This window comes from Coregonus clupeaformis, chromosome 9, assembly GCF_020615455.1.
Source record: "Coregonus clupeaformis isolate EN_2021a chromosome 9, ASM2061545v1, whole genome shotgun sequence".
NCBI classification, from domain to species: Eukaryota; Metazoa; Chordata; class Actinopteri; order Salmoniformes; family Salmonidae; genus Coregonus; species Coregonus clupeaformis.
This window is the reverse complement of record NC_059200.1, coordinates 36,779,638-36,798,082: the sequence shown is the minus strand read 5'-3', so window position 1 is coordinate 36,798,082 and position 18,445 is coordinate 36,779,638. Positions and strand designations below refer to the sequence as shown.

The 18,445-nt window shown below is 46.7% G+C and overlaps 1 protein-coding gene across 1 annotated transcript in view; it reads right to left on the bottom strand.

The window, feature by feature from the left end:
* LOC121555170 (polypeptide N-acetylgalactosaminyltransferase-like 6) overlaps nt 1-18,445 on the bottom strand; it is a 54,293-nt gene that overhangs the window by 20,069 nt on the left and 15,779 nt on the right.

Below are 18,445 nucleotides of genomic sequence, written 5' to 3'. Positions count from 1 at the left end.
AGGGATTGGTGCACAGTAAGCAGCATCTACTCCAAGGAGAAGCAACTTCCTTCCTATCAACAACAAACTGCTGCTACTAATAGTATTCTAATCCTTTCTCCCTGCTTATGCCTATGTTCCCTCCTTCCTCATTGTACTGCCCCAAACCTGTACTCATTGTTATTTCACACTCCCTTTCAGCAGGGCTTAAGCTCTGGGAGTGGATTTTGTTGGACCCTGACTCTGGCATGTTTGAATGTTTTTCCTTGTAGTTCTACCTCGACGCACGGTGGAGAATCAGAGTAATCCTCCGGGTAATGGGAAGGCTCTTTTCCTGCGTTTGAGTCGTTCCTCAGTAGCGACGAGACGACGCGCCAATCTTCTAATAAAGCGTGGGGGGATGAAATACTGTAATGTAAGGAGGAGGAGGCCAAAAAGGAAAACACCACGGCACTTTGAATTACTGCGAGAGGGAGAAAGAACGGCGGTGTCTTGATGCGAGGCTTGGATGGATGCAGAACGGCAGTGTGGAGGATAGGTCTAGAGTTTGAGCTGGGGAGCCGTTGAACTAGGGGTGTTTTGTAACCAAAATGCTCAGAATAAACAGCACCATGATGCAAAGCCACAACACAACAGCAAGCTTGACTCATTAAATCTCTTCACACCTCCTGATTCACAGAGAAAGCATCGCATTATTTGGGCATCTTAGTCAACAAGAAAGAGCTTAAAGCCAAGAAAGTTTTGAGCAGTAAAATCCAAAATAGCAAAGGAGTTGTGGGAGGGATTTGGTGTCTTAAGGTTAGGCCTCCACAGATGGACAGTCTTTTCAATCCGAAAAACAGTTTGGTCTGACACACTGATGAGTCAATTGAACCAAATGTTCCTTGTTCCAATTTTTTTTGTATGTCTCTATGACAACCATCATCTGCCCGTGCAAAAAAACAAGACAGAAGACAACAAGTGAGGAATTAACTTGTGTGTGGTGGTGAAGGCAGAGCCAGACGGAGGGAGCTCAGGGCCAAAATCTATTTGCTCTGCGGGTAATACCCTCCAGCCTGCTTCCCTCCAACTGAATATAGCGCTGAAATATATCAGTCCACTCAATTAAAGGAGATAATGGAGGAGCAAGCTGAAATCATTACAGATTTTATCTTCTTAGCAGCCTTGCCAACAACAACTGAAAAACACTAGAGAATATAGCTTATTTGGGAAGTTAAAGTAGTTTATTTGTCAGTCGACACTTCAACTTCTGGTTAAGGTGGTTGGAATGAGGGAATAGACAACATGCAGTACTAACTCACATAATATTCTTAGCTTAAAAAACCCACAACACTAGAATATTATTTGTGAAGTTAAAGGTGTCGTGGACACTACACTTTCTGGTTGTGGTGGTTGAAATTAAATAATCGACAAGGAAAATAGACATTTGGGTGCTGAATCCAAATTGAGTGGGATGGTTTGTGTGGTGATATAGAAGGTAATGAGAGCTGGTTCTTTAGCTGTGGATTTCTTTGTGGTTAGTGGAGGCTTTACACTGTTTGATCAGGCTGGATTGCTGCTGAAAGGCTCAGAGAGAGAGAGAGAGAGAGAGAGAGAGAGAGAGAGAGAGAGAGAGAGAGAGAGAGAGAGAGAGAGAGAGAGAGAGAGAGAGAGAGAGAGAGAGAGAGAGAGAGAGAATTAATATCCTTCATCTAAGCCTCCAGGAGGTTTACCTAACAAGAAGGAAGGAACCAACCTGCTATGAAGGGATGATCTGATTGAAGGAGGGCAACATTCAGACGTCATACAATTTATTCAAGGTTACCCTGATAGCCAAATTCAATATTGTAGGATTAATTAATTATACGCAAAGTCAGTGTACAAACAGATAAAACTGAGGGGGGCTGAGCTGAATATGTAGCATGCACGTTCCTTCTCCCGGCCGTAACACAATCCCAATCAAAAAGTAGTCCGTGGTCAAAAGTAGGTCACTATAGGGAATAGGGTGCCATTTGGGATGCAGACCACGTAGTCAAGAAACAAGGCCTGTCAGTCAAGATGATTTTAGTCAATCAAACCTGCCAGGGACAGAGGGCTAGCTCTAAGGAGATGTGATTACTTCAGTGTGGGTTCCTCCAGGAAGGATTGTGTCTGAGTTGAAAGGAGCAGCCAAATTGGATATGATATTGTAAGACTGCAGTGTGGTGGCTGTTATCGATCCCTTAATTAGACAGGGATCTCAGAGGAACGTGTAGATCAATGAGGCTGAGCTGAGACAGAGGAGGCTGTATGTGTGTGTTCCTGTGTGTGTGTGTGTGTCTGTGGTTGGCCAGCCAGGTGAGTAAAGCAGAGGTCACACCGCCGCAGGTTGAGGTTCTGAGTCAGTGGGGCGTGTGTGACCGGGTCAAGCTACTTCCTGTGGCTGACTGAGCCTCTCTGGCCTCCGGCCTGTGAGAACATAGGAGACTGGGAGGCCCAGCCCTGTGAATGACCTGATACCCACACCTAATCACTGTAATCAAACAGTAAGACACACACAAGCACACAAATACATAGGCCTATGTACACATACAGTACAAACACACACACAGGCACACACACACAAATGCACACTCACACTCACACACACTACAAGCCTCGGCTCACACAGCTCATTAACCTTAGGGTAATACATACCGTTCCTAGTGTTATCATACTGACACACCACTCTGACACAACACTACTCTACCCTCCAGCCAGTTGAGTCAGTACTGCACACTACACAGCAGATCACTGGTGTTCTACATTGATGTGTACATTATAGACCTTTGGGGAATAGCTTACAAACATGGCCTTAGCTGCTCTATTCATCTGAATATGTAACACATTTGTTTGTGTGACAAGGCAAACGAAATAGAGCCATGAGTGCCATTGAATTGAGAAATCTCTCTCTCTCTCTCTCTCTCTCTCTCTCTCTCTCGTGTGTATGTGTGTCTTTATATGTGTGTGGTTTCCTATGTATGGCCAATTCCTTGTGGAATTAGACTAGATCTCAACCCTGACAGACAGACAAGCTCTGGGCGTCTGAACATAGCCTCATAATTACCAGACTGATTACCGCTGATATCTGTGTAGCGAACATGCATGTAAGCTCGCAAGATCAGGCAGTTTGCTAGTCTGAACACTGACTGACTAAAAGCGAATTAAGAAGTAATTCCACTCAAAATACTAATTATCTGATGTGATTAGTTAAATGCTGTTGGAATTAGTACAACAGGCGAATAAAGCCATGTTGTTGAAACCTTTGGCCTCTCTCTCTCTCTCTCTCGGGAAATAAGTTTGAGGTTTTTCTTCTTCAAATATAACATAATGTCTGTCCTGGGTTAAGCAGTGTAATGTGTGAACACTCTTGTCCAGGGAGAATCGGTTGTTTATGATTGGGTGACATCACACAGACAGATGTAGAAGAATAAACACACCCACACACAGTTCACACACAGTACACACACACACACTGTACACACACAAATAGTTAGCAGGACTTTGACACCTCTCATGTATGGTTGTAATCCCCAGGTGCATCTTAACAGCACAGTAAAACAACAGAGGATTGTGTGTGTGTGTGTGTGTGTGTGTGTGTGTGTGTGTGTGTGTGTGTGAGGAGACAGTTTGGAAGGGCTCCCAGTCTCCCTCAGTCCAAACGATAGGGGAGCTCAGCTCCAACCTCTCTTTACTTAGGCTTGTCCAAATACAATTAATCATTCCCCTTCTCTTCTGTAGCGCAGACAGCCATAACTGTAGCTTTCAGTGGCTTAGCTTTAAAAAACCCAGGCATCGATTCGGAGGGCCTCTGTCTGTCGGCAAACACTTTGCACATCTCTGACGAGCTCAGCAACACCTCAATATGTTGACACCTATCTGTTTCTGAGCCACGCTCCCCAATTACTGCCACCTACCTGCCTGCCTGGAGATGCCAATCATTTTTAATTTACACAAGGGATGAGCTCTTAGATCCAATTATGGAAGGACCTCCACACAAATACTACATTTATGCAGCTTATAAACAATGTTCCCTCTAAACTGCGCGCGTGCGTGCTGTAGCCCAGAGACTGCCGCGCAGCTGCCATGCAGAAATATCAGCCCACAGAGAGAAGCGCGAGAGAACTTCACTCAACCTTCTACAGCAGTGGTCACCAACCGGTCGATCGCAATCGACTGGTCGATCTCCAAGGCATTCCTAGTCAATCGGCAAACATTTCTGTAAAAAACCCAACGATAAAGCCTTACGGCTAGAGTACACTAGCACGTGGTTAATTGCCGCGGGCCGCTTAGGCCGCCCAGAGTGGCTCGTTTGTGGGCGTGCTGGCAGCATATGGCAGCATATAGCAGCACGTTCGATTGTACGTCAATAATTTAGCATAGCAAGTTTGTATGAAGGTCTGGCTATTAAATGGGTAAATAGTTTAATCTATTCTCCATTTCATGAATTTATTCACAATTAAATAGTAATATGCTCTAAAACGCTCTGGTGATAAACAAACTTTGCTGCCCTGTTTACAATCATACACATGCCTGGGAGAACCTATTCAAGTAAGTAAATACATTTCGAAAATGTGGAGAAAAAAACCAATGTATTATTAGCTAACTAGCTACAGTGCAGGCTAACGTAGCTAGCGTAGCTAACTAGCTATACATACTGTATAGATAGCTAGCTAAGTGAATTAAATATCACCAGCTACCTAACATCATATTAGCTAGCTATCTTGATGTATTTATCACTGTAAAAAAACAGCCATGGAGGAGGGTAAAAGGATAGCAGCCACAACTGTCAAAGTGAGAGAGCAGGCTATTCTGGACAAGGCAGGTACTTTTGTGTAGTTCCAGTCCCTAGAAGTGAGGACGGAGATAATATTAACATAACAATCTGTTTGATTTGAGTATAATGAAGTCTGTTTCTTGTGAGGTTTTCTGTCCTCAGATACAGAGAGCTGTGAAAGCCTGTCTGCAGATGAAGAGGTCCCAATGAAGAGCAGTGGTTCTCAGTCCTGGTCCTGGGGACTCAAAGGGGTGCACATTTTTGTTTTTGCCTTAGCATTGCACAGCTGATTGAAATGATCAACTCATCATCAAGCTTCAAGCGGTATTTATGTATTCATTTGTGATGCTATCCTTGATACAATCCTGCTATTGCACATTCATCTATCTATCCAATGTTATCATGATTTGTTATAAGGGATATTATACTTTAGTAATCCACAATGACCTGGGGATGTAAAAGTCTAATAATGACATTATCTTCCATATTCCTACAGATACCTTGTAACTGGAGATTCCTTCAAAATGATTGCTTACTGTTACCGTGTAGGACACTGCAAGGTTGGGTGACCAGGGCCATCTGGGACTACCTCCTGGGGGAATTCAGGTGTGTGAACGCTACCTGTGTCCTGCATAACTTAATGAGGATGGACACGAGGACCAGGAGGGGATCTGCAGCTCGCCACCATGTGCCAGAGGAGAGGTCTGCTGCTCTGCAGAATGTTTCAAGGATGGGGCCAACAACGCAGCACGGGAGGCAATCCGTGTGCGGGAGATCTTTACCTCCTACTTCTTCGAAGAGGGTGCTGTTCCCTGGCATCACCATAGACTACACTATACACAACCAAATGCTCTTTTAAGAGGCATCCACATTGCAATAATAGTATTCTTCCATTTACTTAGCTATGTCAACTGCAGTTTTAAAATGTCTCTCCTTTTGATTTCTACTTCTCAGGTGAGGGTGCTGTTCAGGTAAGGGTGATGTCTGTACAAAAACAAAACAGGCTCATTTAAGAGTCACCCAAATTGAAAACACTTAGAACAATTAGACACCCTATAACCCACACCTACACACTTGTGTATCAATCTGATTGATGGATTGTGTTGTGCAGTATGCAGGCTCAGGTGTATAACTGTGGCTCCTTCCACCTTCAAAGAATAGGCAAGAGGACCAACCATGGAGAATAGTAAGACACTTCATTATTTATACTTATATAACTACACTATATTGTTTGTCCTCATGTGTCTGTGCATGTTTTCAGTATAAAGTACTCTGCAGCCACTTAGTGTGGACACCAGGTGAGATCACACACACAGAGTCCTGTTGAACACTGTCTCTTTAACTACCTGATTTTCTCAATAACAGTCTCTCTCCTTCACATCAACCCTCTCCTCCCTTCTCCCTAAATCCTCTAGGTTATCAAATCAAATCAAATGTTATTGGTCACATACACATTTTTTAGTAGATGTTATTGCGGGTGTAGCGAAATGCTTGTGTTCCTAGCTCCAAAAGTGCAGTAGTATCTAACAATTCACAACAATACACACAAATCTAAAAGTAAAAGAATGGAGCAATGTCGGAGTGACATTGACTAAAATACAGTAGAATAGAATACAGTATATACATATGAGATGAGTAAAGCAGTATGTAAACATTATTAAAGTGACTAGTGTTCCATTATTAAAGTGGCCAGTGATTCCATGTCTATGTATATAGGGCAGCAGCCTCTAAGGTGCAGGGTTGAGTAACCGGGTGGTAGCCGGCTAGTTATGGCTTTTTAACAGTCTGATGGCCTTGAGATAGAAGCTGTTTTTCAGTCTCTCGGTCCCAGCTTTGATGCACCTGTACTGACCTCGCCTTCTGGATGATAGCGGGGTGAACAGGCCGTGGCTCGGAAAAACTATATATTCCAGCTATGTCGGTGAACCACACACGCATCTTTACTGGCTGACACATAGAGTGCACAGCATGATCAGAGGTGAGAGGTCACTTGCTCGGGTCAACAGGAAGTATAATTAAAGTGAATTATTATTTATTGAAATACAGATAGAGATGTAGATGTCCCAGAGTTAATGATCCAAGGTCAGTTTTGCATTTCACCTCATGATTCTGATGACTGACAGTGTTATAATAAATAAAACACAAGGCTTAATCATGCTCTCTCTCTCTCCATCTGTCTCTCGTCTGCAGGTATGTTTTGATGTGAGAGAGGATGCTGTCAGGGCGTGCTGTAGGTGCAATAATGGAATCAAACGCAGGACTCAGAACGATATTCCAAAGGCTTGTATTACTGCCCAAACTAAGGCAAAAGGACAACTTTGCCCGAAGGCAAAAATACGCACGAAGGCGAGTAACAGCGCACAAACAGGTGCGACAAATAGTAACTGCGCACAAACAGGTGCGAAAATACTCCAGCGTAGTGGAGAGAAGCTCAACCGAGCAATACACACAACTGACGGAAAATAATTACACACAACACTAGACAAACACAACGAGAAACTTATAGGACACTAATTACGCCAAAACAGAAACAGGTGTGGAAACAAACAGACAAAAGCAAACGAACATGAAACATAGAGCGGTGGCAGCTAGAATTCGGAGACGACGAACGCCGAAACCTGCCCGAACAAGGGAGAGAGGCAGCCTCGGCCGAAACCGTGACAGTACCCCCCTTGACGCGCGGCTCCAGACGTGCGCCCGATTCCGGCCTCGGGGGACGACCAGGAGGACGCGGAGCAGGGCGCGTCGGATGCCCCCCGATGGAATTCCGTCAGGAGCGACGGGTCCAAAACGTCTCTCCTCGGCACCCAGCACCGCTCCTCCGGACCGTACCCCTCCCACTCCACTAGATACTGGAGACCCCCCATCCGACGTCTCGAATCCAAGATGGATCTCACGGAGTACGCCGGTGCCCCCTCGATGTCCAACGGGGGCGGAGGAGTCTCCAAGATCTCATCTTCTTGGAGTGGGCCCGCTACCACCGGCCTGAGAAGGGACACATGGAACGAGGGGTTAATACACTTATACTCCACAGGTAGCTGTAATCTATAACATACCTCGTTCAACCTTCTCAGGACTTTAAATGGCCCTACAAACCGCCGACCCAGTTTCTGACAGGGCAGGCGGAGGGGCAGGTTTCTGGTAGAGAGCCAGACTCGATCACCAGGTGCGTACACCGGTGCCTCACTGCGGTGGAGATCAGCGCTCGCCTTCTGACGTCGGAGGGCCCGCTGCAGGTGGACGTGTGCAGCGTTCCAAGTCTCCTCCGAGCGCCGCGCCCACTCATCCACCGCAGGAGCCTCGATCTGGCTCTGCTGCCAGGGTGCCAGAATCGGCTGGTAACCTAACACACATTGAAATGGAGTTAGGTTTGTGGAGGAATGGCGTAGGGAATTCTGGGCCATCTCGGCCCAGGGAACGTACCTTGACCACTCCTCCGGCCGGTCCCGGCAGTATGTTCTGAGAAACCTACCCACATCCTGGTTTACGCTGTTCCACCTGCCCATTACTCTCCGGGTGGTAACCCGAGGTGAGGCTTACCGAGACCCCCAACCGCTCCATAAACGCTCTCCAGACTCTGGAGGTGAATTGGGGACCCCGATCAGCCACAATGTCCTCGGGTACCCCGTGAGTGCCGGAACACATGGGTAAACAGTGCCTCGGCAGTTTGTAGGGCAGTAGGAAGACCCGGCATGGGGAGCAAACGACAGGCCTTAGAGAACCGGTCCACAACGACCAGGATGGTAGTATTCCCTTGGGAGAGGGGAAGGTCTGTTATAAAGTCCACTGAGAGGTGGGACCATGGTCGTTGTGGAACGGGCAGGGGTAGCAACTTACCCCTAGGTAGATGTCTAGGCGCCTTACACTGGGCGCACACCGAGCAGGAGGAAACATAAACCCTCACATCCCTTGCCAACGTGGGCCACCAGTACTTGGCAGTAAGACAGTGCACTGTCCGGCCGATACCCGGATGTCCAGAGGAGGGTGACGTGTGAGCCCAATAGATCAATCGATCCCGAACCTCGAGCGGAACGTACTTCCGACCCTCCGGGCACTGTGGTGGACTAGGGTCGGTGCGTAACTGCCCGCTCGAGTTCAGAATCGACCTCCCACACTACCGGTGCCACCAGACACGACTCAGGCAGTATGGGAGTGGGCTCCACGGACCTCTCCTCCGTGTCATACCGCCGAGACAGCGCATCTGCCTTGCCATTCTGTGACCCAGGGATGTACGTGATCTTAAAAGTAAACCTGGTCAAGAACATACTCCATCTTGCCTGGCGAGGGTTCAGCCTCCTCGCCGCCCGGATGTACTCCAGGTTACGGTGGTCCGTCAAAATGAGGAAAGGGTGTTGAGCCCCCTCAAGCCAGTGCCTCCACACCTTTAGAGCCTGTACCACGGCTAACAGCTCCCTGTCCCCTACGTCATAGTTCCGCTCCGCCGGACTGAGCTTCTTGGAATAAAAAGCACAGGGGCGGAGTTTGGGTGGCGCGCCAGACCGTTGTGACAGCACGGCTCCTAAACCGGCCTCCGACGCGTCCACCTCTACCTGGAACGGCAAAGAGGATCCGGATGCGCCAGCACCGGGGCCGGGTAAACAGGTCCTTCAGCCTCCCAAACGCCCTGTCCGCCTCGGCCGACCACTGCAGACGCACCTGGACCCCCTTCAACAGAGACGTGATGGGAGCTGCCACCTGTCCAAAACCCCGGATAAACCTCCTGTAGTAATTTGCAAACCCCAAAAACTGCTGCACCTCCTTCACAGTAGTTGGTGTTTGCCAATTACGCACGGCCGACACCCGGTCTACCTCCATCTTCACCCCTTGACGCACAACTGATAACCCAAAAAAGGAGACCGACTCCTGGAAAAACAGACACTTCTCTGCCTTCACATACAGGTCGTGCTCCACCAGCCTCCGCAACACTCTACGCACCAGGGCCACATGCTCGACACGGGTAGGCGAGTACACGAGAATGTCATCAATGTACACCACCACTCCCTGCCCCTGCATGTCCCTGAAGATCTCATCCACGAATGATTGGAAAACTGACGGAGCGTTCATCAACCCGTATGGCATGACCAGATACTCGTAATGGCCCGAGGTGGTACTAAAGGCTGTTTTCCATTCATCACCCTCCCTGATGCGCACCAAGTTGTACGCGCTCCTGATATCTAATTTCGTGAAGAAAGCGCCCCATGCAACGACTCAGTCATGGTCGCAATCCAGCGGAGTGGATAACTATACTTCACCGTAATCTGATTGAGACCACGGTAATCGATGCACGGGCGCAAACCACCATCCTTTTTCTTCACAAAAAAGAAACTCGAGGACGCAGGGGAAGTGGAAGGCCGTATGTATCCTTGTCTCAGAGATTCGTCTATGTAAATCTCCATAGCTTTCTTCTCCTCCTGAGACAGAGGATACACATGGCTCCGTGGGAGCGCAGCTCCTGCCTGGAGGTCTATCGCACAATCCCCCTGCCTATGGGGTGGCAACCGCGTCGCCTTCGCCTTACTAAACGCAATAGCCAAATCCCCATACTCAGGTGGAACGTGCAATGCGGGCACCTGGTTTGGACTCTCCACCGAGGTAGCCCCCTACGGAAACGCCCAAACATCTACCCACACACTGAGCAGACCACTCCATCAGAGCCCTCTCCTGCCACGAAATAGCTGGGTTATGGGTACTCAACCAGGGCATGCCCAGCACCACCGGATACGCAGGAGAGTCAATCCAGGAACAGCTGAATCATCTCCTGATGATCCCCCCTGCGCACACATCCTAAGTGGCGCCGTGACTTCCCCTGATCAAGCCCGTACCCAACGGACGACTATCTAGGGCATGAACGGGGAAAGGAACATCAACAGGAATAAGGGGAATCCCTAACGCTAAACAAAACTTTTTATCAATAAAATTCCCAGCCGCGCCTGAATCTACCAGCGCCTTATGCTGGGAATGAGGTGCTACCTGTGGAAAACTGACAGGTATACAAAAATGGGCAACAGTGAGCTCTGGGTGAGTGGGGCGCCTACTCACCTGGAGGGAATCCCCAGTGCGGGACCTGTCGTCATCTCCCCCAGGAGGCCATCCCCAGCACCTAGCCGCGGTGTGTCCTCCCCGACCACAGTTGGTGCAGTGGATGGACCCCCTAGCCTGCCGACTCCTCCTCTCTCTAGCGCCAGCGCCCCCGAGCTCCATAGGACACGGCTCGGAGGCGCTGGAGGGTGAAATGGACGGACCCTCCGCAGGACGTCCGCGGGTAGCCAGCAGGTTATCCAGCCTGATGGACATGTCGTCACCAGCTGGTCGAAAGAGAGGCTGGTGTCCCTACAAGCTAGCTCCCGACGGACGTCCTCTCATGGCTACATCTGTATAGATCGATGAGGGCCCGATCATTCCACCCTGCATCTGCCGCTAGAGTCACGGAATTCGAGAGCGAATTCCTGGGCACTCCTCCTCCCCTGCCGGAGGGAAGACCAGACGCTCCCCGCCGCTTTCCCCTCCGGGGATGGTCAAATACCGCCCTGAAGCGGCGGGAGAACTTCGTCGTAGGTAATCGTCGTGGCGTCGATCTTCCTCCACTCCGCGTTGGCCCACTCCAACGCTTTTCCGGCCAGGCAGGAGATCAGGGCGGACACGCTCTCATGCCCCGAAGGTGCCGGGTGCACTGTGGCCAGGTATAGCTCCACCTGGAGTAGGAATCCCTGACACCCAGCCGCGGTTCCGTCGTAGGCCCTCGGGAGAGATAGTCGGACTCCTCGAGGTTCCGGCGCTGGAATGGGCGGGCTGGCCGATGGTGCTGGCAGGGAGGGAGGCGGTGGAGGCGTACCCCCAGCCTCGGATGGTGGAAATCACCTCCTGCAGGGCGGTCCCCATCTGCTGGATCTGATCTCGTTGGTCCCGAACCTGGGCCTCCAGTCTCGTCTGGGCTGCTTCGGCCCCTGCTGATTCCATTGGTGGTGTGTAATTATGTCAGGGCGTGCTGTAGGTGCAATAGTGGAATCAAACGCAGGACTCAGAACGATATTCCAAAGGCTTGTATTACTGCCCAAACTAAGGCAAAGGACAACTTTGCCCGAAGGCAAAAATACGCACGAACGGGCGAAAAGTAACAGCGCACAAACAGGTGCGACAAATAGTAACTGCGCACAAACAGGTGCGAAAATACTCCAGCGTAGTGGAGAGAAGCTCAACCGAGCAATACACACAACTGACGGAAAATAATTACACACAACACTAGACAAACACAACGAGAAACTTATAGGACACTAATTACGCCAAAACAGAAACAGGTGTGGAAACAAACAGACAAAAGCAAACGAACATGAAACATAGAGCGGTGGCAGCTAGAATTCGAGACTGACGAACGCCGAAACCTGCCCGAACAAGGGAGAGAGGCAGCCTCGGCCGAAACCGTGACAGATGTCAACCCCGAGTCCCGTCATCGCCATCTCACCCGCTCTAACGGTAACCTTTGGGCCAACTGGGGGCCCAAGGCTGTTAGGAGAAACCGCTAGAGACACTATTATGTAATTGTGATGAACTGAGAGAATATTAGGGTAGCACTGTAATTCATTAATCATATGCTGCCTTCCCTGCTCCTCTGTTCTTACCTCTTTCCCTTTCTGTCTTTTACACCAGATGTGCATTGAAGTACAAATTGACTTGTATTTATAATATCATATTACAATTATAATATTTATAACGCATGTTTTATGTATTTATGAACTTCTTTCAATAAAGCGTTTCACATTGTCTACTGGTTGAAATGAAGTCTATTTATATACCCTATCCTGTGTCCTTAGATCAACGCAGATGAAGGGAGTTAGATATTGAGATGAACCGGTTTTAGGGTATTTACATGATGCATAGGAAGTGTAGCGTACTGTTTTTTAAATTCTGTTTCTGTATATATGAATGACAAATCAGCCTTTAACAGGACTGGTAAACACTGTTGAAGTGTATCATTGTAATACATACATGCAGACACAGCATCATTCAAAGATTGGAGTTTGATACTCCTGGTGTTGGATATGACTGAAAAATAATGTCTCACAGACATTCATACCTGAACCGCACATTTATTTGCCCAGCGCCGTCCAGGGTAGGGGAGGGAATGGCCGGCAGGGATGTAGTTCAGTTGGTAGAGCATGGCGTTTGCAAAACCAGGGTTGTGGGTTCGATTCCCACGGGGGGCCAGTATGAAAAAATAATTACAAAATAATGTATGCACTCACTAACTGTAAGTCGCTCTGGATAAGAGCGTCTGCTAAATGACTAAAATGTAAATGTAAATGTAATGTACAGGCTACAATGTGGGGATCTCATGCTTGGTAATAACTACATGTATATAGGACTTGCACACTAAAGTTATATTATATTCTACTCAATCCATAGGTTTCATTAATGCCATTCAGACTGTTTTGAAGTCGATACAACAGGCTATGATAGCTGAGGTTCATAGCTAGGCTCTGAACTAATATTTATACCAAACATTTTACAGATCATACACAGATCGGCTACATAGCTAGCTACACATCCATAGGCATACAGGTATTTTTATCCTCCACTACACAATAAGCAAGAAAATAGTTAGCTAGCTACGTTACTTCAGCTGCATTGCATGGAAAATATCAGCAAGGCAAGCTGTCACGACTTCCGCTGAGGCTGCCTCCCCTCCTTGTTCGGGCAGGCTTCGGCGTTCGTCGTCACCGGCTTACTAGCCACTGCCACTCCATATATCATCATTCCATTTGTCTTGTCTTGTCAATTACACACACCTGGTTCATATCCCCCTCATTAGTCCGTGTATAAGTGTTCCCTCTGCCCCCTTGTCCTTGTGGGTGACTTGAGTGTAGCTCGGTGGAGCTACTCGTACCTTGTATTGCCGGGGTAGATTATTCCCCTGTGCCTGTATTTTGTTGGAGCTACTCGTACCTTGTATTGCCGGGGTAGATTATTTCCCTGTGCCTGTATTTTGTTGTCGCTCTCCAGCGCAACTGTGTACGACGGAATAAACTCTGTATTCGGTGATTTACCCTCCTGCGCCTGACTCCTTCTAATCACACTCATCACACAAGCTTAAAAAATTGTACATTCAATTTGCAGTAAATGCTTTAGCTAGCTAGATTCTTTACATCCACTGTTTCACAAGACGACAGCCTAATTTTAAAAAATGGCCTGAACAACAATGCATTGGCAGGGCAATTCAAGCAAAGCCAATATGCGGTGATAATGTATTGGGCCTATAGCTTACTGCACAATCCTCATTGCTACAGTACTGTTTTTAATTGGTTAATGTTGCATAGGCTTAAGTTTTGTAAAAAAAAAAATCTGAGTGGTAGCTCTCGGCTTGCATTTTGACTCAGAAAGTGATCTTGACTCAGAAAAGGATGGTGACCACTGCTCTAGAGTTTTCCCTGTTAACACTATCAACGTTTCCCTTTACTGTGGCAATTCTGATCGAATCAACGCAATATTAACCACTTTCAATGCAACATACCGAAACAAAACGAACTATGCAAGAGGTTTTGTTGTAGGCAGAACGCATCAAGTAGGATTCTATTGCATTGTCACGCACTGCTCAGCCCCTACTGTACACAGACCGGTCCGGCATAAACAATCAGAGCTGCAGTAGGCCTATATGCAAATAGACCATTGCCATATATGGATCTGTGCCATTTACTTTGAACTGGACTGTGTTTACAGCATGAGCGGTCGTGAGTAGATGGGCTTGTTTTGAGATCAAGCGAGAGCTGCATGTAGCCACGTGTGCACATTTAGTTCATATCCTTTGCTAGTTAGTGAGTTATTAGCCCAGTTATAGATCATTTGTAGTCAGCAATAGCGGAGTGATTGCTTCCTACAAGAACACAAAACGTCTACATTTATAGGCATCTTTGAAAAGTCAGGTAAAGAGCTATTTTTGTCTTAAAGGGGCAGTGTTGTATTTTGAGACAGGCTTGAATAAGCTAAGTAGCCAATAGGCCGAGGGTAGCATAATTTGTCTGATTCTATGTAATAATGGTATGGGAATAATAATGCATTTTATTTGTAAAGTGGTTTCTCGCATCAAACAACACAACAACATTTTCAGTCACCTCCTTGTCTGAAGGACAAGTGGATAAACAGGTTAATGTCAAGCCCTGCATGTTTTCTTTCAAATGTCTCATGGAATGTAGGCCTACATTGAACACCACACATTGGCTGCTACTGTAGGCTGAATGATAGAACAGCTATTTCCATGTTAAAATGTTATGGGATGCATTTTCTCCATTGTTTGTGATGGTAGGCCACTCTGGTAGTCCCACGTTATGATCAAATAGCCACAGTAGCCTACATGGCCACTGTTAAAACTGTAACTTAAAGCGGGTACAGCATCAGTGTTTACAGTAAACGCGGGCTGGAAGTTGCACAGAATTTTCACAACGTTCAAGTTTGCACACAGCAGACCTGAAATTTGCTTAGTGCCGAAAAATATTAGAGGAATATTGCTTATAAACACACACACACACACGAACAAACGCATGCATGTGTACACACACGTGCACGAACATATGCATACAAAACACACCCACACACTGTTTAGGGGAAACCTCAGCCAAACCACTGTCATTATTCTACCTCCCATATCATTTCCATCAATAAAAATCCCACAATTTCTTCTGAGCCTAGAAGAAAATAGAAAAAGCATCAACAGAGATTTCACAAAAGCCCCTCCACTGGCCATCACAGTCAAAGCTCTCCACTGGCCAGCACAGTCAAAGCTCTCCACTGGCCAGCACAGTCAAAGCTCTCCACTTGCCAGCCCAATCAAAGTTCTCCACTGGCCAGCACAGTCAAAGCTTTCCACTGGCCAGCACAGTCAAAGCTCTCCACTGGGGAAAATTGAATAATGGATGCCTCAACCTCCTTATGGCCAATTGTGGATGGCTATATTAAAGGGATACTTCAGGACTTTGGCAATGAAGCCCTTTATCTACTTCCCCAGAGTCAGATGAACTCGTGAATATTTGTATGTCTCTGCGTGCATCCCTTTAAGCAGTTAAATTCATGGGAACGGAAGGGGGAGGATTAGTGATGTGTATAGAGGGGGAGTTGTGTGTGTGTGTGTGTGTGTGTGTGTGTGTGTGTGTGTAGGGGGGAGTCATTTGCAATGCAAGTCCATGCAGCCAAGGTCAGAGACTGCCAGCGGGCAAGGGGGAGTCAGCTGAGAATATAGGCCCAATGTATGTGTGTGCTATCCAGCGATACAGCTCCCTGCTGTCTCTGCATAGGTGACCCCCCCTCTGGATCCCCAGTTGTCATTTATTTATTTCTCTTTACATAATCCTTGAGGCCGTCATGTGCAGATTGTGCGTGTGTCTGTGTGTGTCTGTGTTCAAGGTGCAGTAGTAGGAGACGGCAAGGGCACACAGTCACTGTGTCTCTGTATGGCGATTAGATTATGATTACAATGGACGAACTGTACATATCCATTATTCAATGTCCTCCGCCTCCATAGACTGCATATTATATAGAACAATGTGACCCCATTATATGGAGTCAGCTATAATGATACAATTGAATGTACGGACGGCAGCAGTGTCTTTAATATATGGATGAGAGATTATGGTAATTGTACTAATTGACCTTCGCTAAGCCCCACCCCCAGGGGTGAAAGTAGATTTAATGTCTTACCGGTACAGGACAACCAAGTGCGCGCACACATTTTTTTTTAATGCTACAAAAAATACAGGGTAGCCTACTCTGCTGACACTGACAAACAGATCAATAAAAACGATGTTGTCTGATCCATATAATTGGCCTACGAAAAGGGGAGACACAAATACAATATGACGTCCATCTAACCTGGAGGAGGAAATTATTGTCCAAAAACAAACAAAAGTGTCACTGACCCAATGACAGACAGTGAATATGCACACTCAATGGGGATATGGTCGATGTTCTCCACTGGTGCCAATAAGAAAGGCTACTGTTCGCTTAATTAAGTTAAGAATTGTGATAACTAAAAGACAGATTGGAGTCTCTTTACAGCAATAGCCATTTACTTTCCAAACAGTTTTTCCGTGATTGTATTTTTAAATATTGAGATATGCCTGGCTGGGTCTCTCTACTTTTTACTGACAGTCGCAACTCAACAATCATCCATTTGGTATTTGCAGCGCGCGCTGCCCAAATTGCAAGCCCTTCCGACTGCAGGCTATGTGATTTAAAACGATCCACAGCTTTTTTTAAAGAAGCTAATGATCCTCTGTGGCCAAATCATGCTTTCTGTTCTAGTAGCCTATTTTGAATGATTATATTTCTTTCTGTATAGACAGGAGTAAGCTAATTAGGCTATATAATTTTGGCAATTTAATTCAATTTACTTTAAGGCTTCCATTAGCTTTATGGACACGCCTCCTATGCCTTCTAATGTGGCAGAAACACAACCAGTCATGATGTTTTCATCTGATTGTCAAACAATCACTTAACCAAGGCGCTCCTGTAGGCTACCCATGCACATTCGTCCACTCAGAAAATAATTCCAGCATCCAAACCCCAACAGTGCACCTGCAATTTGGTGAATGGAAAGAGGCATCTGCTACAGAACAGCTACGTGTTTTGTAATGACATTCTGCAATCATCATTAGGCTTTCACTTGTAGCCTGAATTGATGAATCCACTGTTGTCCACGCCGCTCATCTCCGCCTTGTCCGCGAGCGTCTCGGCCACTCATCTCCGCCTTGACAAAATGTAAGTGTTCTCCTCAAACTACAACGCAATTTGGAGCGTATACCACCCGGTTTCCAGTCAGTTCGCCAATTTGTCATGCGGCTGACATGCAGTAATGTTAAATAATGGTGTAATAGGGACATTTTCCTGAGAAGTCCAATTCCCCCTTCTAACCACTGGCGAAATCCCCCTCACAATGATCTCAAACTGTGTTTTTAATACACAATGAAATTAAACACAGACTACCTACCCCTTGCTAATCAGGAAACTCTAGGGTATGTTGTGGTGGACTGTCAATTGCTTCATGTGAACCTGGTCAAATCATGTTTGTTGTGTAGCTAGCCACTGATTGTCTCTGAATTCACTGTGAGCATGCAGTCAAAGCTACAACAACTTTGGAGCAAACTAGTGCTCTGAAATCGTATCCTGATGTGGACAGCTGATGAGAGTTAACATGGCTAACATACATTTAGAGAAAACACGTTATATTAAGTGGCTAGCTAGCTAGCGTTAGCAATGTTTGGTGGTCAATAAGACTGAGACTGAGAACCACCTGAGCTAGTAAACAATGTAACAAAAGTATAATTTTGCATGAGAAAAATATTCCAACATGCTCTGCATTTCAGGAATCCCAGTAGCAAGTACTCCTGCTCAATTATTAAGCCATTTCACTTTTTTTTTATTTTTATAAAACTCTGTTTTTCCCACTGCCCTCACTGGCTTTCATGTGTTTCAAACATGAGGTGTCGGACTCAACCACAGAAGCTATCCATTAGAGCACTGCGATTGGTTGGCCAGAATTCTGGGGAGGGGCTTAGCGAAGGGTAAATTGAGTCGATCCAGTATGTACAGTATGTAAAGCAGATCGTGATAATAGTGTTGTTGCTCTGTTAGGCCATTAGGTGGCGATATGACATCAGATATAGACAGAGAGAGGGGTCAGAGTGTAGTTCATGTCATGATCTGAATGTA